Consider the following 25,279-nt stretch of genomic DNA (forward strand, 5'->3'; position numbering starts at 1 on the left):
ATGCGGTCTCTAAATGTCTCCTATTGCCCATCCACAGTCAACCCCTTCAGTATCATTCGCCAATCTATCCTAGCCAATTCGCGCCTCATACCTTCAAAGTTACCCTTCTTTAAGTTCTGGACCATGGTCTCTGAATTAATTGTTTCATTCTCCATCCGAATGCAGAATTCCACCATATTATGGTCACTCTTCCCCAAGGGGCCTCGCACAACGAGATTGCTAATTAATCCTCTCTCATTACACAACACCCTGTCGAAGATGGCCTACCCCCTAGTTGGTTCCTCGACATATTGGTCTAAAAAACCATCCGTTATGTACTGCAGGAAATCCTCCTCTAACGTATTGCTTCCAGTTTGGTTAACCCAATCTATGTGCATATTAAAGTCACCCATTATAACTACTGCACCTTTATTGCACGCACCCCTAATTTCATGTTTGATGCCCTTCCCAACATCACTACTACTGTTTGGAGGTCTGTACTAACAATCCCACTAACGTTTTTATCCTTTGGTATTCTGCAGCTCCACCCATATAGATTCGACATCATCCAATCTAATGTCCTTCCGAACTATCGCCTTAATTTGCTCCTTAACCAGCAATGCTACCCATCCTCCTTTTCCTTTTAATCTATCTTTCCTGAATGTTGAATACCCCTGGATGTTGAGTTCCCAGCACTGATCATCCTGGAGCCACGTCTCCGTAATCCCAATCACAACATATTTGTTCACATCGATTTGCACAGTTAATTCATCCACTTTAAGACAGTTAATTCATCCACTGCACATGTCCCATCTCCCGGAGGAACCTCACACAGCACATGTCCCATCTCCCGGAGAACCGTCACACAGCACATGTCCTATCTCCGGGAGGACCCTTGGATGGATATCTTCCAGTCCGGCTGCTCTATCTATTTTTAAGTTCTGAATGTTTTCTTAAACAATATGCTTATCTATGTTAATGTTACTGATAAAAGTATTGTTATTAAATTCTAACATTTGAGCATGATGTTAAAGGGTGAAGACTGATGGAAAGTACTCACTAATATTCCCGCCATACTCAGTGAGTCCTGTGTAACCTGTCCTTGAACACCCTTCAATGGCCCAATACAGACTTTGATAGTTCTCGGACTCTCCACGTAACTGAAAAAGCTCTGCCCATGTCGGCCAGTTGTCTACAATCCTTTTATTCCGAGATACTTTTTCCTGATTGAATAGCAGCCTTCGTTTTCATTAGTTGTTCCTTGTATTCACCCGATTTATTTCAGTGTTAAAATTATTTAATTTCTGTAAATCTTTCTGTTTACATCTTTGTACAGAGCCAGTCGGCCACCTTGTCTTTTTCTTACCATATTTCTGTCTTTTAATGTTGACTACGTTTGTTTACCACATTTTTAAAATTGTTCTTAAAACCTTTCCATTTATTACGTTTGTTTACCACATTTTTAAAATTGTTCTTAAAACCTTTCCATTTATATTCAAAATCGGTCACATCACCACCGAGGAGGGTTGGCCAATTTACCTGTTACAGATCCTCTGCCAGTTTGGAGAAGTTTGCCCTGAAATGCGGTCCGTGTCGCAGGTTCTCAGTCCCTTTGGTTCTCCCGGCCAATCGGGACGGTATAATGTGATCAGTGTTGCCCAGATGTTCCCCACACGGAGGCCTGATCCTGTTGATTTCTGGATCATTTTCCCTCAATCTGCTTCAGTGAAATCACTGAGTCGAATACCGATTGTGCTTTAAGCAAAGCAAGCTTTATTTAAAAAACAAATCCCTATCGGGGACCTGATCAGACCGAAGGAATGCAACTCTGAAAGATCGCACTCACTTCCTATGGACAAAGTGACGTTACATTGTAAAGGGACGACGGTTATACATTTTCGGTACTAGATAGCAAGATAGGGCTTGAGTGACTTCCTAGTTCAGCCTATCCTCTTGGATCCCTCTTTCCCTTTGTCCACTCAAAATCCGACCTAAGTATGGTGTGATTTTAAACAAAGACCTTCTGTTCATGTTTCAGTTTAGTAACATAAGACCTTGAGGTTTTTTGCAAGCTCTGGGTTTTTTTTCAAGCTGTGTTAGTATAGTAACATTTTGCAGTCTCGAGTCTGAGATTTTAATGGCTATTCATCCATGAATTCTTTGTTAGCTTATACTGTCCATATATAATTCCCACGTTCTCAACTTCTCGACTTTAATGTCTGTATACATTTAATATCCATGTTCAGTATGCATTCTCATTCCCCCCTTTTATCATTCCATGATAACCCTTAGGATATTTTTCTGATTAAAAGAGTTCGGTTTTCTCGTCTCTCTTCTCAGGTCACCGTCGGTGTAGCTGGTTGTCTATCACTACGGGTAGAAGTTAAAACTGGTCTCCTCTGGCCCCATGTTCCAATTAGGATGCCAATGGTCTTGTTCAGCTATGGAGAAGAGGAAATCTGGAACAGAAACAGTAATTAGAATAACCAGTAAAATCGGTTCGTTGGAGGGTGGTGAGCTTGCAGTGGTGCAGGTGAACCCAGGCACTTTCCCTCTCAAACTTGGCTGCAGTGGGGGTAGTGAGTAACACCTGAAAAGGCCCCTGCCATCGTGGCTCGAATCCCTTCCGAATCCTTTTCTTATTCAGGACACACTTCCCAGGTACCACGAGGGACGATTCGGATCAAACTGGGAGGTTGAGGTGAGCCTCTCGAACCTGGTTGTGAGCTAGTCGCAGTGCCTGAGTCAGAGACAGAACATAAATGGTCATCAGTCGAGCTGAGATATCATATCTAGGAGCAACTTCCCTCATTAACAACTTAACAACAGTTTGAGCCTTATTGTCCAGGGTAGGGTGGGCTTCAATTAATCTGCTAAACACATCTACTATTACTAAAACATATTTGTCACACTGAACTTTTTGCAACTCAATGTAGTCCAACTGAAATGTCTCAAAGGGACCTTCGGGTAGGGGCGTTTTAGCCCAATCACAGGGGACTCCCTTCCCTGGATTATGTTGCTGGCAAACTAGTCAACGACTACTGATGTTCTGGGCGAGCGTCTGGAGATTAGGGTGCCACCAAGTAGCCAAAAGTGTGTCACTCGTGGTCCTTGCTCAACAATGAGTAGCAAAATGCATACATTCAATAACCCATAGAGCCAATTTGTCAGACATGCAAGTCTGTTCCGCGGGAGTGGTCCAGAGTTTAGAAACATTGTCATAAGTCCATCCATAATTTTTCCACAACAGTTTTTCTTTTCAGGAGTGGCCTCCTGTGCTTTAATAACATCTTGGATGGTTGGCATTGGTTTTTCTGAGGCTAACTTAACCTTCGCAGGATTTTTACTCTGACTCATCATTTTGGGCACTACCATCTGTTGGTCACGAGAGGCCTGTTTGGCCTCTTTCGTCAGCCCAATGGTTATCTATATCAACCGGGGATTTTCCGGTGGTGTGGGCGGTACATTTAACAATGGCAATGCGCTTGGGAAGCATGAGGGCTTGCATCAAATCAGATTCCAGTTGCTTATGGGATATCTCATTCCCCTGTGAGGTTAAGAATCCCCTATTTTTCAATAATTGTCCGAACTCATGGGCTACCCCAAAGGCATACCTAGAGTCGGTATAGATATTGACTTTGAGGTCTTTGGCCAAGATACAGGCTCGGGTGAGGGGGAATAGTTCAGCTTGTTGCGCAGAATAGGCGGTTTCAAAGGCGGCAGATTCCAAGACCTGATTCTCCTGTTTTACTATGGCATATCCTGAGATTCGTGTACCTTCTGGATTAATAGAAGAACTTCCGTCAACATACATAATACAGTCTGGATCTTCCATTGGTACATCAACTAAATCTTCCCTGACTGATGAGGCCTCTTGAATTAAAGGTAAACAATCATGACTGGGTCCTTCCTCATCTTGGGTGGCTCAGTAAGAAAACAAGCCGGATTAATTGCAGCACAGTGCCAAAAGATCAGCTTGTTTAGTAAGTAGATCTCATATCTGCTTTGCCTGGACATGGTAACGTGTTCAGTCAGCAGTTGGCCCAGGAGGGCAGCTACGGAATGAGAGGTGTACACAACAACATCCTGCTGGAAGGTGATGTTGACAGCGGATTGCAGGCTATTGTAGATGCCGGTTAATATTTTGGTTCGACTCGGCTAGCCTCCAAAGCTCGGTGGATACTCGGTATTGCCTGTGATTTCAGTGGGTACTGTCGGATAGAGGGCCAGTCCACATTGCCCTGCACTGGGATGTCATTCGGATCAATGGAAGTATAACCCACTTGGGAGGGGTCCTCTGCCCACACATGAGGCTCCACATAGTCAGGTATGTCAGAGCCAGTATGATGCTGCAGAGTTGTTAAGACCTTCTCGGAGTCCCGTGGAATTGGACTGTTCGGCCATGTTTTACAATTACCACATCCTGGTTGGTAGAGTCAGCCTCGTCTATAGCCTAGCGCAACATAACTTCCAAATCTTTAGCGTGGTGGGGAGGTAATACTTCACGAGTAATATGTGGTGCCACCGTTGGGGGCTGTCCATCTGCCTTACCTTCCAGTCCAGTAACTCTAGCCCTTAATAGAATTTCATTCACTTCCCCTTCGTGACCCTGATAAAAGTTCTGCAGGTCCTGATTCTTTCCACTGGGATCGTATGCTAGGGTCACGTGATAGGGTGCCTGCGGCAGGTCCAAAGACGACCACTGAGAGGTTCCAGTGGTATAATACTGCCGCTTAAGGGTTCCCTGTTTTACAATAATCCCATCATCTCCACACTCCAAATGCAACTGGAATTTGCAGAGGAGGTCTCTAGCCATCAAGTTACAGTCCAGATTGGTTGTGATACCAAATCGATGTTCCACCGATTCTTCCTGGTAATACATTTTAACCGGTTCTGACACCGGGAATGTGGAGACTTGTCCCAGGAATCCTGACAGTCCCTGTGTTTCAGTGAAGGCGGGGAATTTAAGCTTTGATTGTACAGAAGACATGAAGGCTCAAGTATCTATCAAAAAGGGTTGCCACTCATTCCTATTTTTTAACAATATCATCGGTTCGTCATCCGGGGAGGGTCCCTGCACAATCAAGCTGCGTAGTCAATACGAATAGGGGGACGGTTGGCCAAAGTGGTTGTTCTGGGAGAAGTTAGTGTAAGATCACCGTCCTCTCCCCTCTTGCCCCCCTCCTCTTCCTCCTTTGTGCCGACGGGAGGGACAATTTCTATTCCAATGTCCTTCTTGCCCACAATTAAAGCATCCATCTCGTCTTTCATAGCCCCAAATTCTTCCCATACCAGGCCGGGGACAGTAGGGCGGTCCGTAATTAGCAGGGCCCGGGCCATTTGGGTGGTTGGTTTAACCATATCCCTGTTTATCCACCCAACCCTGCACACAACACTGCGGTTCCATCTGGTATCCCCTTGGTTCGGGTTTTGGTCCTTCCACCCGAGGCTGCTCTTCCTTTCTAGTCATGTATTCAGTCTTGACCCGGGTTGGGGGTGCACCTCACGCCTCTCCTTTCTTATCCTGCCAAAAATATTTAACCGCCCTTTCCATCTGGACTTTATTGTTATCTGCCCAATTCATATTATTTGTCTGGATAGCGTGAGCAATCAAATAGGGCAGGCACTGAAGTAGGATGGCGCAGAATTGAGGAGAATCCTCTCCTGCCCTGAAGGCATTATCTCCTGATTGAGTTCCGTATATTTCAATAAATCTTTCCATGAATTCATCGGCAGTTTATTCCCGTTTGGGTTTAGTTTCTCATATTGCGGCCATACTGATGGGCTTCTGAAGTGTCGAGGTGAGAGCATTAAAGATAGCGTTTCGGCGATCCTGGACATCGTTCGGGTGAGCAACTACCAATGTATCATGAGTAGCACGTCTTGGGTGAGTTAGAAATCGGGCGTGCTCAGTTGGGCTCAGGGTTTGCTTTAGCAGGGCCCACAGGTCCCTTGATTCTGCATTATATCCATGCATGTCGAGGTCACTCCGTGAAATCGGAGGTCAGGGTTAAGTTGGGTTTGTGGATCACTTTCAGCTTATTTATCTTAGCCTTTTATCTCTTCATTTTGTTTTGTTTGTGTATCTATTTCTTTATTGTGTCATTCAAGTATTATTACATAAGCTAGTTCTGTTTTTATTTTTATTCTGACTATCGCACCATTCTTCTGTTCGGTGAGTCTTTTTTCTATTAAGAAATCCAAATTAATAATGTTTAGTATGAAACGGCTGTCAATGGAAAGGGTTAACTCATTTACAGGCTTGGAAGAAGACCTGATTTCATTACGTGACTTCACGTAACCATCTGAAAAAAAATATTTTCATCAGGAAAGGCAGCATTTGATTAAACTGCAATATTTTTTAACTTCTTATTCAAGTACTTGCCAAAGATATTTTTCAATTGATTTAAAACGAGAACACACATTTTTAATAGCTATTTGTTTACTGAAATTCAATTTCGTCATCAGCCTCTGTCAGTGCAAAGCCAACCATTTTAACTACGTAGTCTATCGATACCTTTCTCAGAGGTCCGAGTGGAACCCTGAGTCCGTTTCTCTTGCGCGCACTTTTTCTTTAAGACGTCTACGGTTTTTAACATGTCCTCCTTCTGTCAATGAAAGCCCTAATTTAATGGAACTTTTCTGCCAACTCGACAGGAGTGATGCATTTTTTTCCAGACTGCAGTGGAACTTTCCTCATAATTTAAAATCTAAGAACATTTTTTTTGCAGCACCTATTTTGTACGTTACGTCTTTTTTTCGTCTTTTCCATAACTAGAGGGAAGTCTGGCATGTAGGCTATGGACTGCTTTTCGTTATCTCAATTGTTTCAACCTCAAGTTCATGTTATACTATTTCTTTTAATCTGCAGATTTAACATAATATTTTTTTTGAATCCTTTCGAATCCATCTCAGTTGTTTTGCTGTGCCTTCTCTGAATATTTCAAAATCCCGATTCAAGCTTTGTAATGTAATCAATCATTGCATGTTTTCTTTCGACAAGTAAGTGAGCATGTCAAATCCTATTTTAACCACTGGGACCATGTGTTTCTTTTTTTTTACTCAACAAACCTATCCATTGTGCGTTTCTTGGCTCCGTAACTTATCATCCGAATATACGGAATTCAATAAGGTTCACACTCTTAAACTTCCCACATACAGGACAACACTACGAAGGGTTAAAAAATACTTTCATTCTGTTTGAAAAAGTGGGTGGAGCTTAAACAAACCACAACTCCCTGGCTTTCTTTTCCACAGTAAAAATCTCACAAGCATTTCTCATTTAAAATAGACGTTCACAAGAGTCTCTCTACTTTCCTATTAATTTTTGGATTCATGACCTTTCAGGGAATTCGTAGTTTTATCTGAATTACCCATCCTGTGTCGCCGCACGTTGGATCAGGGTCCGAATTAGTCCTGATTGTCTCCACGTCGCCCCGTGGTGGTTTCAGTTTTCTTGCCCAGAGCCGAGGTGGAACAAGTGATATACAAGATCGACACCGTACGTGGCGTGAGTACAATTTAAAATTTACACAGTCCCGCGTAGTCCCGCTGCTTAATTATACGTAATTCCCTAACCTCCGCATTTCCCTACGCGGTTCGCGCGATTCTCTCTCTCTCTCTCCGTGTTGCCGCGCGGTTTTACTTGGGCCTCGAACCCACACAGACACTGGGCCTCGAACCCAGGCAGGCTCTGGGCCTCGAACCCAGGCAGACTTAACTATTCTAACCTATCTTTCCAAGTTGCCGCTCTGTTTGCGTCATCGCGCAATTTCCCTATCTCTATCCCTGTTCTAAGTTTGAAAGGTATTCACCAGATTGTCCTGGATCTCTTTCAGACACTACCTGAGAACCAGCGAGTGGCTAAACTTTCCTCAGACTTTTCAAACCGGGGGAAACTGGAGCAGTATTGTAAGTATACTTACTCCAGTGGCCACTTTCCCCTCGTCTCGTCCAACGCTAGTCTTGCTCTTAATTCGCAAGTTTTCGGCAGTCGTCCGTTGAGATCGCACTTCTGACACCAAATGTTGATTTCTGGATTATTTTCCTTCAATCTGTTTCAGTGTAATCACTGAGTCGAATACCGATTGCACTTTAAACAAAGCAAGCTTTTATTTAAAAAGCAAATCCCGATCGGGGACCTTATCAGACAGAAGGAATGCAACTCTGATAGATCGCACCCACTTCCTCTGGACAAAGTGACGTTACATTGTAAAGGGACGACGGTTATACATTTTCGGTAAAAGATAACAAGATACAATTAGAGTGACATTCTAGTTCAGCCTATCCCCTTTGATCACTCTTTCCCTTTGTCCACTCATAAGCCGACCTTAGTATGGTCTTATTTTAAACAAAGACCTTCTGTTAATGTTTCAGGTTAATAACATAAGACCTTGAGGTTTTTTGCAAGCTGTGGGATTTTTTTCAAGCTGTGTTAGTGTTGTAACATTTTGCAGTCTCGAGTCTGAGATTAACATGGCTATTCTCCATGAATTCTTTGTTAGCTTATACTGTCCATATATAATTCCCACGTTCTCAACTTCTCGACATTAATGTTTGTATACATTTAATATCCATTTTCAGCATGCATTCTCAATCCGAGGTCAGGCTCACTACTAAACACCAGATCCAATCTCTGGTTTTCCCCAGTTATTGCATTAACATGTTGTGTCAGGAAACAGTGCTGTATTTTGTCACTCAATCTTTCAGCTGCACTGCCCCCAGCAGCAGGTAAAGCCCCGTGCCCCTGAATGTCAGGCCAATGACAATGATATTCGCTCAGCTCCATTCTCTCTCTCTCCCCCCACACACACCGCCTGAGCTCTCAGGCTGACTGTTCCTAGCACCTTCTCTCTTTATTCTCTCACATTGCAGCATTCCCGCTGCTGGGCTCAGGGGCTTTGTGGGCGGGGCCCTGATCTCACACACGGTGGGCGGCGCCCTGACCTCTCACACGGTGGGCGGGGCCATGTCCCGACCGCTTCCATGCTGAGCGCGACAGTTCAACTGACGCAGGTTCAATTCAGGAGCCACGTGACCGCCCCACCCACCCCGCTCGCTTCCTGCTGCGGTCTTCTGGGCGGGGCTCTGTGGGGAAGCGGCACCGTGATTGGTGCAAGGAGCTGTCACTCCCCCGTGTGCAGCCAGTAGGACGGGAAGACTCAGCCAGGGTCATTAATTTATAAGAACATAAGAACATAAGAATTTGGAACAGTAGTAGGCTATCTAGCCCCTCGAGCCTGCTCCGCCATTCAACAAGATCATGGCTGATCTGGTCGTGGACTCAGCTCCACTTACCCGCCCTCTCCCCGTAACCCTTAATTCCCTTATTGGTTAAAAATCTATCTATCTGTAACTTGAATACATTCAATGAGCTAGCCTCAACTGCTTCCTTAGACAGAGAATTACACAGATTCACAACCCTCTGGGAGAAGAAATTCCTTCTCAACTCGGTTTAAAATTGACTCCCCCGTATTTTCAGGCTGTGCCGCCTAGTTCTAGTCTCCCCGACCAGTGGAAACAACTCTCTGTCTCTAACTTGTCTATCCCTTTCATTATTTTAAATGTTTCTATAAGATCACCCCTCATCCTTCTGAACTCCAACGAGTAAAGACCCAGTCTACTCAATCTATCATCATAAGGTAACCTCCTCATCTCCGGAATCAACCTAGTGAATCTCTCTGTCACCTCTCCAAAGCCAGTATATCCATCCTTAAGTAAGGTGACCAAAACTGCACGCAGTACTCCAGGTGCGGCCTCACCAATACCCTATACAGTTGCAGCAGGACCTCCCTGATTTTGTACTCCATCCCTCTCGCAATGAAGGCCAACATTCCATTCGCCTTCCTGATTACCTGCTGCACCTGCAAACTAACATTTGGGATTCATGCACATGGATCACCAGTTCCCTCTGCACCGCAGCATGTTGTAATTTCTCCCCATTCAAATAATATTCCATTTTACTGTGTTTTTTTTCCCAAGGTGGATGACCTGACATTTTGCGACATTGTATTCCATCTGCAAAACCTCAGCCCATTCGCTTAACCTATCCAAATCTCCTTGCAGCCTCTCTGAGTCCTCTACACAACCAGCTCTCCCACTAATCTTAGTGTCAATGGCAAATGTTGTTACACTACACTCTGTCCCCTCTTCTCCGTCATCTATGTATATTGTAAACAGTTGTCGTCCCAGCACTGATCCCTGTTGCACACCACTAACCACTGATTTCCAACCGGAAAAGGACCCATTTATCCCGACACTCTGCTTTCTGTTCGCCAACCAATTCTCTATCCATGCTAATACATTTCCTCTGACTCCGCATAACTTTATCTTCTGCAGTCACCTTTTGTGTGGCATCTTATCGAAAGCCTTTTGGAAATCTAAATACACCACATCCATAGGAACACCTCTATCCACCATGCTCGTTATATCCTCAAAGAATTCCAATAAGTTAGTTAAAAATGATTTCCCTTTCATGAATCTATGCTGCGTTTGCTTGATTGCACTATTCCTATCTAGATGTCCCGCTATTTCTTCCTTAATGATAGTTTCAAGCATTTTCCCCACTACAGATGTTAAACTAACCGGCCTATAGTTACCTGCCTTTTGCCTGCCCCCTTTTTTCAACAGAGGCGTTACATGAGCTGCTTTCCAATCCGCTGCTACCTCCCCAGACTCCATAGAATGTTGACAGTTTATAACGAATTCATCTGCTATAAATTCCAACATCTCTTTTAATACCCTGGGATGCATTTCATCAGGACCAGGGGACTTGTCTACCTTCAGTCCCCATTGTCCTGTCAAGCACTACCCCACTAGTGATAGTGATTGTCTCAAGGTCCTCCCTTCCCACATTCCTGTGGTCTGCAAATTTTGGAATAGTTTTTGTGTCTTCCAGTGTGAAGACGGAAGCAAAATAATTGTTTAAGGTCTCAGCCATTTCCACATTTCCCATCACTAAATCCCCCTTTTTATCTTCCAAAATTTACTTTAGTCACTCTTTTCCGTTTTATATATCTCTAAAAGCTTTTACTATCTGTTTTTATGTTTTGCGCAAATTTACCTTCGTAATCTATATTTCCTTTGTTTATTGCATTTTAGTCATTCTTTGCTGTCAATCCCACTGCCCCGCTCTCTCCCCATAGCCCTGTATCAATCCCAAAATTAATCCCACTGCCCGATCTCTCCCCATAGCCCTGTATCACTGCCCAAACTAATCCCACTGCCCCGCTCTCTCCCCATAGCCCTGTATCAATCCAAAACGAATCTCACTGCCCCGCTCTCGCCCCATAGCCCTGTATCGATCCCCAAACTAATCCCACTGCCCCGCTCTCTCCCCATAGTCCTGTATCAATCCCCAAACTAATCCCACTGCCCCGCTCTCTCCCCATAGTTCTGTATCAATCCCCACACTGTTCCCATTGTGCCGCTCTCTCCCCATCGCCCTGTATCAATCCCAAACAAATCCCACTGCCCCGCTCTCACCCCATAGCCCTGTTTCAATCCCAAACTGATCCCACTGCACCGCTCTCTCCCCATAGCCCTGTATCAATCCCAAACTAATCTCATTGCCCCGCTCTCTCCCCATAGCCCTGTATCAATCCCAAAACTAATCCCACTGCCCCGCTCTCTCCCCATAGCCCTATATCAATCCCCAAACTAATCCCACTGCCCCGCTCTCTCTCCATAGCCCTGTTTCAATCCCCAAACGAATCCCACTGCCCCGCGCTCTCACCATAGCCCTGTATCAATCGCCAAACTAATCCCACTGCCCCGCTCTCTCCCCATAGTCCTATATCAATCCCAAACTTGCTCTCTCTCTGTCTCTCTTGGTCTCTTTCTCTCTCTATCTTTCCCTCTCTGTCTCTCTCTATCTATCTGTCTCTCTCTCTCTCTATCTCTCTCTCAATGTCTATCTGTCTGTCTCTCTTCTCCTCTCTCTCTCTGTCTCTCTCTCTCTCTCTCTCTCGGTCTCTGGCATTCTCACTCTCGCTTTCTCTGTCTCTGTCTCTCTCTGTCTCTCTCTCTCTCTCTGTCTCTCTCTGTCTCTCTGTCTCTTTCTCTCGCTCTCTCTGTCTCTCGCTTTGTCTGTCTGATTATGTCTGATTCTCTCTCTCTGTCTGTCGATCTCTCTCTTACTCTCTCTCTCTCTCTCTCTCTCTCTCTCTCTCTCTCTCTCTCTCTCTCTCTCTCTCTCTCTCTCTCTCTCTCTCTCTTTCTCTCTCTCCCCCTATCTCTCTGTCTCGCTCTCTCACTCTCTGGCTCTCTCTATCTCTCTCTATCTCTCTCTCGCTTTGTCTGTCTGATTATCTCTGTCACTCTCTCTCTCTTTCTCCCTCTCTCTCTCTCTGTCTCTTGTTCTCTGTCTCTCTCGCTCTCTCGTTCTATGGCTCTCTTTGTCTGTATCTCTTTCCCTCTCGATATATCTCCATCTCTCTCGATCTGTTTCTAGGTCTCCCTCTCTCTCTGTGCCTGCCTCTCGCTCCCTCCCTCTGACTCTCTCTCTGTCTTTCTGTCTTTCTCTGTCGTTCTCTGTCTTTCTCCCTATCGCTCTCTCTCTCCGTCTCTTTTTCTCTCTCGTTATATATTTCCCTCTCTCTCTGTCTCCCTCTCCCTCTTGCTCTGTCAATCGCTCTCTGTATCTCTCCATGTCTTTATCTCTCTCTTTCCCTCTCTCTATCAATCTCTGTCTCTCTGACTATCTTTGTCACTCTGTTTTTCTCTCTCTCTGTCTTTATTTCTGTGTTTCTCTCTCTCTCTCTGTATTTCTGTCTATCTCTCTGTCTTTCTCTCTCTGTCTCTCATTCTCTGTCTCTCTCCCGCTCTCTCATTCTCTCTCTCTATCTCTCTCTCTCTGTGTCTCGCTCTCTGTCTCTCTCTCTGTCTCTCTCTCACCATCTATCTGTCTGTCTGCCTGTCTCCCTCTCTCTTTCTCTCTCTCTCTGCCTTTCTCTCTCTCTGTTTCTCTGAGTTTTTCTCTCTGTCTCTCTGTCTTTCTCTCCTCTCTCTTTTCATTTCTATCTCTCTCTCTCTGTCCCTCCTCTGTGCCCCGCTCTCTCTCTCTCTGTATCTCTCTCTCACTAACTCGGTCTCTCTCTCTGTTTCTCTCTCTCTCTCTGTATCTCTCTATTATTCTCTTTTTCCCTATCTCTCTCTATCCCTCTCTCTCTTTGACTGTCTCTCCCTCTCTCTGACACTCTCTGCCACTCTCGCTCTCTGTCACACAAACTCTCTCTGTCCCTCTCTCTCTCCTTGTCTCGTTCACTCGCTCTGTGTATCTCTGTCTCATTCTCCCTGTATCTCTCTCTCTCTGTCCCTCTGTATCTCTCTCAGTCTTTCTGTCTCTCTGTCTCTGTGTCTCTCGCTATGTCTCTCTCTGTCTCTCTCTCTCTCTCTCTCTCTCTCTGACTCACTCTGTCCAAGTTTCTCTCTCCCTCTCTCTCTCCCTCTCTCTCTCCCCCTGTCTCTCTCTCTCTCTGTCTCTCTCTCCCTGACTCTCTATCTCTCACTCTCTATGTCTCACTCTCTATCTCTCACTCTCTATCTCTCACTCTCTATCTCTCTCTGTCTATCTCTCTCTCTCTGAATCTCTGTCTCTCTCTCTCTATGAATCTCTGTCTCTCTCTGTCTCTCTCTGTCAATCTCTCTCTCTCCCTCTCTGTCTCTCTCTCCCTTTTTCTGGGTCTCTCACTCTCTGTCTCTCTCTGTTTTACTCTCCTTCTCTCTCCTTCTGTCTCTATGAAGCTCTCCCCGAACCACAGTGACAATGCACACACCGATCTTCAGTCATCCATTTTATATTTGTTAATGGTCGCCATTTTATGTTAACACTGGGAGATTGATTACAGAGACCGACTACTCTCTAATTTAACGTTAGCTGCTTAAAGGTGTACCTGCCCTGGGAGTGTTGGATGGGACAGTGTAGAGGGAGCTTTACTCTCTATCTAACCCCCTGTACGTGCGCTGGGAGTGTTTGATGGGACAGTGTAGAGGGAGCTTTACTCTGTACCTAACCCCGTGCTGTCCCTGCCCTGGAAGTGTTTGATGGGACAGTGCAGAGGTAGCTTTATTCTGTATCTAATCTCCTGTACCTACCCTGGGAGTGTTTGATGGGACAGTGTAGAGTGAGCTTTACTCTGAGTCTAACCCCATACTGTATCTGTCCTGGGAGTGTTTGATGGGACAGAGTAGAGGGAGCTGTATTCTGTATCTAACCCCCTGTACCTGCCCTGGGAGTATTTGATGGGCGGATATCTTCGCAGGGCAGGAAATGGAGAAGCATGTTTTTTTGGTTGGAATATGGTGTAAATTCGATTGTGTCGCCCCTTCACAGATACACAGGATTGAAGCTGTTTACCATCAATGCCCTGAAAGAATGAAATGATATGAGCAACTTCAAACTCTTCAAACACATGAAGGACCAAGAGACTGGGACCAATAGACAAAGCCCCGAGCCCAGGCAGGCAAACCAGGTTTGTTCACAGATCAACCAGACACGTGTCCTGGTGTAAAATGGTCACCACACATCTCATGTAAAATGGGTGCTCAATTTCACCCAAACTAATCCCACTGCTCCGCTCTCTCCCCAGACCTCTGTATCAAACTCCAAACTAATCCCACTGCCCCGCTCTCTCCCCATTGCCCTGTATCAATCCCCAAAGTAATCTCACTGCCCCGCTCTCTCCCCATAGCCCTGTATCAATCCCCAATCTAATCCCACTGCCCCGCTCTCTCCCCATAGTCCTGTATGAATCCCCAAACTAATCCCACTGCCCCGCTCTCTCCCCATCGTCCTGTATCAGTCCCCAAACAAATCCCACATCCCGCTCTCTCCCCATAGCCCTGTATCAACCCCAAACTAATCCCACTGTCCCGCCCTCTCCCCATTGTCCTGTATCAATCCCCAAACTAATCACACTGCCCCGTTCTCTCCCCATAGCCCTGTATCAATCCCCAAACTAATCCCACTGCCCTGCTCTCTCCCCATTGCCATGTATCAATCCCCAAACTAATCCCACAGCCCCGCTCTCTCCCCATAGCCCTGTATCAATCCCCAAACTAGCTGTCTCTCTGTCTCTCTCTCTCTGTCTGTCTCTCTCTCTCTGTCTCTCTCTCTGTCTCCCTCTCATTAGCCCTCTCTCCCTCTCACTCTGTCGCTCTCTCTCTCTGTCTCTGTCTCCCTCTCTCTCTCTCTGTCTCTCTCTCTGAATCTCATTCTGTCTCCCTCTGTCTTTCTCCCCCACTCTCTCTCCGTCTCTGTTTCTCTCCCTCTCCGTTTCTGTTTCTCTCTCTCTATCTTTCATTCTCTGTCTCTCTCTCGCTCCCTCTCTCTGTTTCTTTCCCTCTATCTTTGTGTCTCTATCTCTGTCTTTCTCTGTTTTCCCCTCTCTCACACTCTGTCTCACTCTGTCTCTCTCTCTCTCTCGCTCTCGCTCTGTCTTGCTCTGTCTCTGTCTCTCTCTCTCTCTGTCTCTCTCTCACTCTCGCTCTGCCTCTCTCTCTCTCGATCTCTCCCTGTCTCTTTCTCCGTCTTTGCCTCTCTCCTATCAATCTCCCTCTGTGTCTCTCTCTGTCTCTCTCTCTGTCTCTCTATCTGTCTTTCCCTCTCTCTCTCTGTCTGTCTCTCTCTCGGTTTTCTCTCTCTCTGTCTTTCTCTCTCTCTGTCGTTCTCTCTGTCTTTCTCTCTGTCTCTGTCTCTCTGTCTCTCTGTCTCTCTCTCTCTGTTGCTCTCTCACCTTCTCGCTCTGAGTCTCTCTCTATCTCGTTCCGTCTCTCCCTCTCTCTCTGTCTCTCTCTCTCTGTATCTCTCTATAATTCTGTCTCTCTGTCTCTCTCTCTATCTGTCTGCCTATCTCTGTCTTTCTCTCTATCTGTCTCTCGATCTCTCTCTGTCACTCTCTCTCTCTATCTCTGTCTACCTCTCTCTCCTACTGTCTCTCTCTTTATCTCTGTCTCTCTCATTCTGTGTTTCTCCCTGTCTCTCTTGTTTTCTCTCTCTGTCTCTCGCGCGCTCTCTTACTTTCTGTCTGTCTCTCTCTGTCTCTGACTCTCTTTTTCTCTCTCTATCTGTCTCTTTCTCTGTCTTTCTGTCTCTCTCTCCGTCACTCTCTATCTGTCGCGCTCTCTATGTCTCTCTCTCTCTCTGTGCCTCGCTGCCTCTCTATATATCTCTATTTCTGTCTATCTGTGTCTTTCTCTATCTTTCTCCCTCTCTCGCTTTCTGTCTCTCTCGGTATCTTTGTCTGTGTCTCTTTCCCTCTCTAAATATCTCTGTCTCTATCTCTCTCTATCTGTTTGTAGCTCTCTCTCTCTCCCTCTCGCTCTCTCTCTCTCGCCCTCCCTCTCTCGCCCTCTGTCTCTCTCGGTCTCTCCATCTCTCTGTCTTTTTCTGTCTTCTCCACTGACTCCTTGCTTCTCTCTGTCTTTCCTTCGCTCTCTCTCTCTCTCGCTCTGCCTCTCTCTCTCTGTATCTCTCTGTCTTCCCCACCCATCTCTATCTCGCTCTCCCTCTCTCGCTCTCCGTTTCTGTTTCTCTCTCTCTCTATCTTTCCTCACTCTCGATCTATCTGTCTCTCTCTCCCTCTTGCTCTGTCTCTCTCTCTCTCTGTACCTCTCCATGTCTTTATCTTTGCCTTTCCCTCACTCTCTTTCTCAATCTCTCTCTCTCTCTCACTCTGTATCTCTCTCTCTCTCTCTCTCTCTCTCTCTCTCTCTTTCAGTCTCTCTGTACATCTCTGCCTCTCTGTCTCTCTGTCTCTCTGTCTCTCTGAAGCTCTCGCAGCACCACAGTGACAATGCACACACCGATCTTCAATCATCCATTTTACATTTGTTATTGGTCGCCATTTTATGTTAACACTGGGAGATTGTTTACAGAGACCGACGACTCTCTAATTTAACGTTAGCTTCTTAAAGGTGTACCTGACCTGGGAGTGTTTGATGGCACAGTGTAGACGGAGCTTTACTCTGTATCTAACCCCCTGTACCTACCTTGAGTGTGTTTAATGGGACAGTGTAGAGGGAGCTTTACTTTGTATCTAACCCCCTATAGCAACCCTGGGGGTGTTTGATGGGACAGTGTTGAGCGAGCTTTATTCTGTATCTAACCCCGTGCTGTACCTGCTCAGGGAGTGTTTAATGGGACAGTGTAGAGGGAGCTTTACTCAGTATCCAATAACCTGTACCTGCCCTGGGAGTGTATGATGGGATAGTGTAGAGAGCGAGAGTGAGAGAGGAACAGGCAGAGAGAGAGACTGACAGAGAGACAGGGAGACTGAAAGATAGAGCGAGAGAGAGGGACTCTGTATCTAACCCCGTGCTTTACCTGCCTGGGGAGGTGTGATGAGACAATGTGGAGGGAGATTAAATGCCCACCTCTCTCTGTCCCTCTCTCTTTCTCTCTGTCAGTCTCTCTCTCTATCCGTTCCTCTCTCTCGCTCTCTCATCCAGTCTATATGTCCCTCTCCATCTGTGTATCTCTGTCCCACTCTCTCCCTCTCTCGTTCAGTCTCCCTGTCTCTCTCGCTCTCTGTATCTCTGTCCCTCTCTCTCTCGCTCATTTTCTCTTTCAGTCTCCCTGTCGCTCTCTCTCTCTCTCTCTCTCTCTCTCTGTCTCTCTCTCGGTCTCTCTCTCTCTCTGTTTCTGTTTCACTATCCCTGTCTCTCTGCACTGTCACTCGGTCTCTCTCTGTCTCTCTCTCTCTCTCGCTCTGTATTTATCTTTGTGTCTCACTCTGTCTCTCTCTCCCTGTCTCTCTCTCTCTATCTCCCTCTATCTGCCTATCTCTGTCTGCCTATCCCTGTCACTCTGTCTCTCTTTCTGTCTCGCTGTGTCGCTCTCTGTCTCTTTCTCTCTGACTCTGTCTCTCCCTCTCTCTCTCGCTATCTCTCTCCCCCGCGCTCTCTTACTGTCTGTCTCTCTCTCTCTCTGTCTCTATCTCTCTCTCTGTCACTGACTCTGTCTTCCTCTCTCTCTCTGTTTCCAATTCTCTCTCTCTCTCTCTATCACTCTATATCTATTTCTCTCTCTCCATCTCTCTCTCTCTCTGTCTTTCTGTCTTTCGCTCTCTCTGTCTGTCTCTCTCTCTCTCTCTGTCGCTCTCTCTATGTCTCTCTCTCTCTGTGCGTCTGTGCCTCTCAATATATCTCTGTCTCCATATCTCTCTCTGTGTCGATCTCTATCTTTCTCCCTCTCTCGCTCTCTGTCTCTCCCGGTCTCTCTCTCTGTCTGTATCTCTTTCCCTCTCGATATATCTCTGTCTCTCTATATCTCTTTCTATCTGTTTCTAGCTCTCTCTCTCTCACTCTCTCTCCCGCTCTCTCTCTCTTTCTGTCTCTCTCTCTCTCTCTATCTCCGTCTCTCTGTCTTTCTCTGTCTTCCCCTCTGTCTCCGTGTCTCTCTCACTCTGCCGGTCTCTCTGTCTCTCTCTCTCTCTCTGTCTTTCTCTGCCTCGCGCTCTCTCTCTCTGTCTTTCTCACTCTCTGCCCCTCCCTGTCATTCTCTGTCTTTCCCCCCTCTCTCTCTCTCTCCCTCTCCCTCTCTCTCTCTCGCTTCCCATCTCTGTTTCTCTCTCTATATATCTTTCCCTGTCTACCTGTCTCGCTCTCCCTCTTGTTCTGTCTCTCTCTCTCTCTCTCTGCATCTCTCCATGTCTTTATCTTTCCATTTCGCTCTCTCTCCCGATCAATCTCTCTCTCTCTCTCTGTCTCTCTCCCACTCTGTCACTCTGTCTTTTTCAGTCTCTCTGTATATCTCTCCCTCTCTCTTTCTCTCTCGCTGTCTCTCTGCAGCTCTGCCAGAACCACAGTGACAATGCACACACCGATCTTCAGCCATCCATTTTACATTTGTTCATGGTCGTCATTTTATGTTAACACTGGAGATTGATTACAGAGACCGACTACTCCCTAATTTAAAGTTAGCTGCTTAAAGCTGTACCTGCCCTTGGAGTGTTTGATAGGACAGTGTAGAGGTAACTTTACTCTGTATTTAACCCCCTGTACCTGCCCTGGCATTGTTTGACGGGAATGTGTAGAGAGCGAGAGTGAGAGAGGAACAGACAGAGAGAGAGTTTAACAGAGTTACAGGAAGACTGAAAGAGAGAGCGAGAGAGAGAGGGACTCTGTATCTAACTCCGTGCTTTACCTGCCCGCGGACGTTCGACGGGATAGTGTGGAGGGAGATTAAATGCCCAACTCTCTCTCTCCTTGTCTCGTTCACTCGCTCTGTCTATCTCTGTCTCATTCTCCCTGTCTCTCTCTCTCTCTCTCTGTCCCTCTGTATCTCTCTCAGTCTTTCTGTCTCTCTGTCTCTGTGTGTCTCTCTCTGTCTCTCTCTCTCAGTCTCTCTCTCTCTATGTCTCTTTCTCTGTCTCTCACTGTCTGTCTCTTCCTCTCTCCCTCTGTCTCCCTTTGTCTCCCTCTGTCTCCCTCTGCCTCCCTCTGTCTCCCTCTGTCTCTCTCTGTATCGCTCTCTCTCTCTCTCTCTGTCTCTCTGTCTCTCTCTGACTTTCTCTGTCCAGGTCTCTCTCTCCCTGTTTCTCGCTCCCTGTCTCTCTCTCCCTGACTCTCTATCTCTCACTCTCTATCGCTCTCTCTCTCTCTCTATCTCTCACTCTCTATCTCTCACTCTCTGTCTCTCTCTGTCTCTCTCTGTCAATCTCTCTCTCTCCCACTCTGTCTCTCTCTCTCCCTGTCTCTGCGTCTCTCATTCTCTGTCTCTCTCTGATTTTCACTCCTTCTCTCTCCCTCTGTCTCTTTGAAACTCTCCCAGAACCAAAATGACAATGCACACACCGATCTTCAGTCATCCATTTTACATTTGTTAATGGTCGCCATTTTATGTTAACACTGGGAGATTGATTACAGAGACCGACTATTCCCTAATTTAACGTTAGCTGATTAAAGGTGTACCGGCCCTGCGAATGTTTGATGGGGATGTGTAGAGGGAGCTTTACTCTCTATCTAACCCCTGTACCTGCACTGGGAGTGTTTGATGGGGCAGTGTAGAGCGAGCATTACTCTGTATCTAACCCCTGCACCTAACCTGGGAGTGTTTGATCGGACAGTGTGGAGGGAGATGTACTCTGTATCTAACCCCGTGCTGTGCCTGTCCTGGGAGAGTTTGATGGGACAATGTAGAGGAAGCTTTACGCTGTGTCTAACGCGTAATGTACCTGCCCTGGGAGGCTTTGACGTGACTGTGTAGTGGTAGCTTTACTCTGTGTTTAACATTTTAGTCCTTTTCAATCCACTTGTTTCACACCAAAACAAATGGTAACAGTGATGTGAATTTAACGCCACGTGATTCTTTGAAATCATCTTTAAATGATTGGGTAAAACCGCTCCGTATGCCACCGAAAAACAGCTTTGATTCCAGGTCTCGGCGATAACTTTTGTAACACCATTTTTAAATTCAAAACCTTGTAAAATTGACGACATGCAGCCAACGTGCAAAAGTAAGAATTCTTTTCATCACCGTTAATTAGCCGATAACCTTCTTCAGAATGAAATAAATAAGAATATAATGACTGAGGAACAGTGGTATCTTCAATCATTCATTTTCTCTTTACATGTGATGAAGTTTTTTCCCTATCTCATTTACACGCTGTATGAGAATGGTTTAAAATTGTAAGTGTTTATGACTCAGTTGTAAAACCATTGATTGTGTGTGTGCCGATTCTTTATAGGAGGAGCACTTGAGACCGAAGTTCCAGTTCGATATATGTATCAAAAGAATCAATTTCCACCAGTTTCTTTAAACCCAATAACATAATTTATTTCTAGTGGTCTGGACGGAGGAACATGATCCATGTAAAAAAATGTTGACGTTTTACTTGAATTGAATGCTCATAAAATATTGGAGTGGGAACTAACTGGATAATAGCACAGCTGGCAACATTGGAGGAATAGATTCGTGCAGCCAAAACGCACAATGACAACCTGGGACTTTGCGGCACTGAATATCCGGGGAAAAACAGTTGAAGACTTCGACTTTGGGCGGGGTCGAATCACCAACCTTTCAGTTCACAGCCGAACACGCTAACCCATTGCGCCACAGAGACTGATGGAAATATACGGTGCAAGACATCCAAAACCAGGGTGTCAGTCAGTTAAAGCTTCAGATTGCTCCGACCGTTATGGAACTTGTCCACTCTCAGTTGTACTTTTCCCAAATAAATGGAGCGAAATTCATAGTGGATGCGTGGAAGCAATCTGATCCCGCACACTGCAGACACTTCCATGTCACCACCAACCAGCTCTCTCGCAACCGGTGTGATCTACCTTCCAGCCTTCCGGTGCCTTTTCTGTGACAAAGTATTCTGATTGTCCTGAAGCCGGTATTAGGTTTTAATTCCTTTTCATCTCCTGACTGCGGACATTCACGTGATTAAACGGGAACTAAATGCTTACAGGGACAGTTGGATTCACCGTTTCTTTGCTTGGTGAAATTTAAAAGATTGAAAGCGACGCACATCAACCCCAAACCTCCCGTGTGATTGATGCCCAGTTGCTGTTTCAAGCTTGAATGTCGGAACAAGCAGAACTTATTCAGAGAAAGTCCAAATCCCTGAGACGCCTGATTATTTGCACCAAACTCCTTTGCAAAGAGTTGAGGTTCATGCTTGGTGATCTGGGCACATCTTTCCCCAAATTACAACACTTCAAACATAACTCAACGGCTGTAAAGCACTTTGGGCGTCATGAGTTCCTTAAAGGCTCTGCAGAAATGCAAGTCCTTCTTTGCAAAAGTTTGATGCAATTTCAAAATTCGTGAGCAATACAAGGGCTCCTCTGGGACCCCTTGTAAATTACAATTCACAACTCCGAACGGAGAATAAGAGCCCTAGACCAATGAGCCAACTGTTTGACAAACGTTAAGATAAGGTGTAACCATGATAAAATCATTTTTTAGTGTGTCGCCATTCACGACATAAGAACTTAAATACTAGGAGCAGGGGTAGGCCATATGGCCCCTCGAGCCTGCTCCGCCATTGAATATGATCATGGCTGATCCTATCATGGATCCAAGTCCACCTCCTTGCCCTTTCCCCATAAGCCTTATTCACTTAAAAGTTCAGAAGCTATCTCTTTCTTAAATTTATTTAATGTTGTGGCTTTCTCAGCTCTCTGAGGCAGTGACTTCAACAAATTTATAACCCTCTCAGAGAAGAAATTCCTCCTCATCACAGATTTAAATGGGCGGCCCCTTATTCTGAGATTATGCCCCCTAGTTCTAGTCTCCCCAATCAGTGGAACCATCCTCCCTGCATCCACCTGGTCAAGCTCCCTCATTACCTTAAACATTTCGATAATATCAACTCTCATTCTTCTGAATTCCAATGAGTAGAGGCCCCACCTACTCAACCTTTCCTCATAAGTCTACCCCCTCATCTCCGGAGTCAACCCAGTGAACCTTCCCTGAACTGCCTCCAAAGCAATTATATCCTTTGGTAAATATTGTAAGTGTTTGTGATCCTCGCCCAATTGCCAGACGGACGGTTTGAATCGCCCCCACCTTCCGAAAGTTCTAGATCCGGGAATTATTAATCAGAGTGTAAATTAAATGAGTCACGGAAAGAATGCTTCGGTGATAAATTATCGTATATTTTTTTGTTCTAGCATACACTGGCTAAAACATGCTCTACTAAACGAAATCATTGTCTCTGTGGAGAATAAAATCCAGGTTACAAACAACATACATACAGTACAGAAATGAGACCGAGTAACACGCAGTAATTCCCTGGTGGATTCCAACCCCACCCCTACCAATTAATTACCCTACCCCAGAATAGCCCAGAAAAGCATCACTTCTGAGTAAACACTGAGCCCTTACCCAGCTGGCCTGGGATAACTGGTTACTGGCTTGGGACACTCGCGAACATGTTCACCACCACACGCAGCCCGTTTCCTTGCTCAGCTCAGCTGTGGGAAGTCACTGCCTGGTCTTCAGTCTCGGTGGCTTCTTCTGCAGTACTGCAGCCCCTTCCTCTGGTACATCGATCGGTGGAGCGAGAGCGAGAGCGAGAGAGAGCTCTCTCTGGACACAAGCTGCAAGCTGCAAGCTCCAAGCTTCACACCAAGCTCGAAGCAAAAAATAAAGTGGAAAGGACCCTGTCTTTCTGGGAGTCTTGCTACCCCTATCTTTCACGCCAATCTTTAAAACCCCTTTGTTTCTAAGCATGGGTACTTAGTCAGTGATGGGCCATCCCACCCATGCATTGGGCTGATGACCGTTAGTCTGGGCATCTCTCTGAGCCTTTGTGTTGGGAAAGACCCAGCTCCTCCTTGGCTGGCCAGGCTGGTGGGTTCATTGTTCTCTGTCTCCTTCTGAGATGGAGGTGAGAAGTGCTTTTACAAATTAGAGTGGCTTTGTTAGTGGCCCCCCTTCCTGGCTGACAGCTCTTTTGTCAATGGATGACTGAGTGGTCTTTTGTCCCAGCTCACTACCATGCTGTCTCTGTAGTTTTAACAAAACCAGCTTTTTCACATATCTGCGTAGGATGACCCCAGCATAGGGAAAATAGTCTCTGAAAAATAAAATCCACAAAATATTCTCGACTGAGGCCATTCCTAAAACAAAAACTTTGCGATCTCTTTATTACGCTCTGCTAATTATCGATCTTGCCACGTAAAAAGTGCGTTGGCATTGCAATGCATTAATTTAAAATTAATGAAAAGAAAATGCAACTTTTTGTCGAGTGCAAAACATGCAGTGCCTGCATTTCAAAAAGCATTGCTTTTATTCATCCTACGGAATGCATGTTGCTCAGATAATCTCAGCACACATTGTGCAGGCAAAGGCAGCATTCGACAACAAAGTGATTTCTCCTCCGCTGATTTGCAGCAGATAACTGAAGGTTGAGCACACAATTTGACAACTCGACTTGTCGATCAAGCATCAGTGACAAAGTCAAGAAAACTGACCACCAGCATCAGGTGCATTTCACTTCTTTGTCCTAAACTTTCAGCAGCTGGCACAACATGAACTTGAATTACACTGAAATTTGAACTCAGATCACTGGATTGAAAGTCCAGAGTGCTCACCATTACACCATGGAACCAAGCATGCCAAAACATTTGAAACATTATTCGTCACAGACAAGGCACCGGAAGGCTGGATGGTAGATTACAGCGGTTGCGGGAGCGCTGGTTGGCGGTGACTTTGGAGTGTCTGCAGTGTGCGGGACCAGACTGCTTCCACACATCCACAATAAATGTCCCACACTTTACTTGGGAAAAGTAGAACTGAGAGCGGACAAGTTCCATCCCGGTCGGGGCAATCTGAAGCTTCAACTGACTCACACCCTGGTTTTGGATGTCTTGCAGTGAGTATCTGTGGCGCAATGGTTTAGAGCATTTGGTTGGTAACTAAACGGTGGGTGGTTCAACCCTACATACGGGCGAAGCCTTCAACAGTTTTCCCCCGAGGTTTCAGTGCTGCACAGTTCCAGGTTGTCATTGTGCATTTTGCTGCACGAATATATTACACAAACATTTCCAGCTGTGCTGTTATCCACTGAGTTCCCACTCCAATACTTTTATGAGCATCCAGCTCAAGTAAAGCGATAACAATTTTTTTACATGGATCATGTTCCTCCATCCAGCCCACTCAATATTAATTAATTTATTGGGTTTAAAGAAACTGGGGAAAACTGATTCTAATGATACATAAAAATAACTGAAACTTCGGATTCAAGTGCACCTCCTATCAAGAATAGACGCACACACAATCAATGGTATTACAACTGAGTCATGAGCACTTACAAATTTAAACCTTTCTCAAACAGCGTGTAAATGAGATAGGGTTAAAAATTCATCACATCAATCATTACGATGCAGCGATGCAGCAATGCAGCGTTCCCTGGCGGTCCAGTGATTAGGATTCGGCACTCTCACCATCGCGGCACTGGGTCGTTTTCCGGCCAGGGAAATTGCACTTCCATCAAAATTAAAATCTTATAATAAAGGGTTGCATGTATCTCATGCGGAAAAAGAAGGTTCATTGATTTAAACATCATTAATTAATCCATTGTAGAACTTCAATCATTTATTTTGCCCTGAGTACGTGAGGAACTTTTATCCCTACCTCACTGTATTTTAGGAACAAGGTCCAGCCCCGGTATCTCCACCTATGAAAGTAGGAAACTGCTGGAAATACACAACAGGACGGACGCCTTTGACAACAAATTAACCCTAGTTTACAGGTTCTCTTCCTTCCCCTACCTTTTGCGGGACACTTGTTCCCCTTTAATTTTACAGACTGACTGAGTTCACTAACCGCGGGGTGAGAGTCGCTGCC

Source organism: Pristiophorus japonicus, unplaced genomic scaffold (genome assembly GCF_044704955.1).
Source record: "Pristiophorus japonicus isolate sPriJap1 unplaced genomic scaffold, sPriJap1.hap1 HAP1_SCAFFOLD_47, whole genome shotgun sequence".
NCBI lineage: Eukaryota > Metazoa > Chordata > Chondrichthyes > Pristiophoridae > Pristiophorus > Pristiophorus japonicus.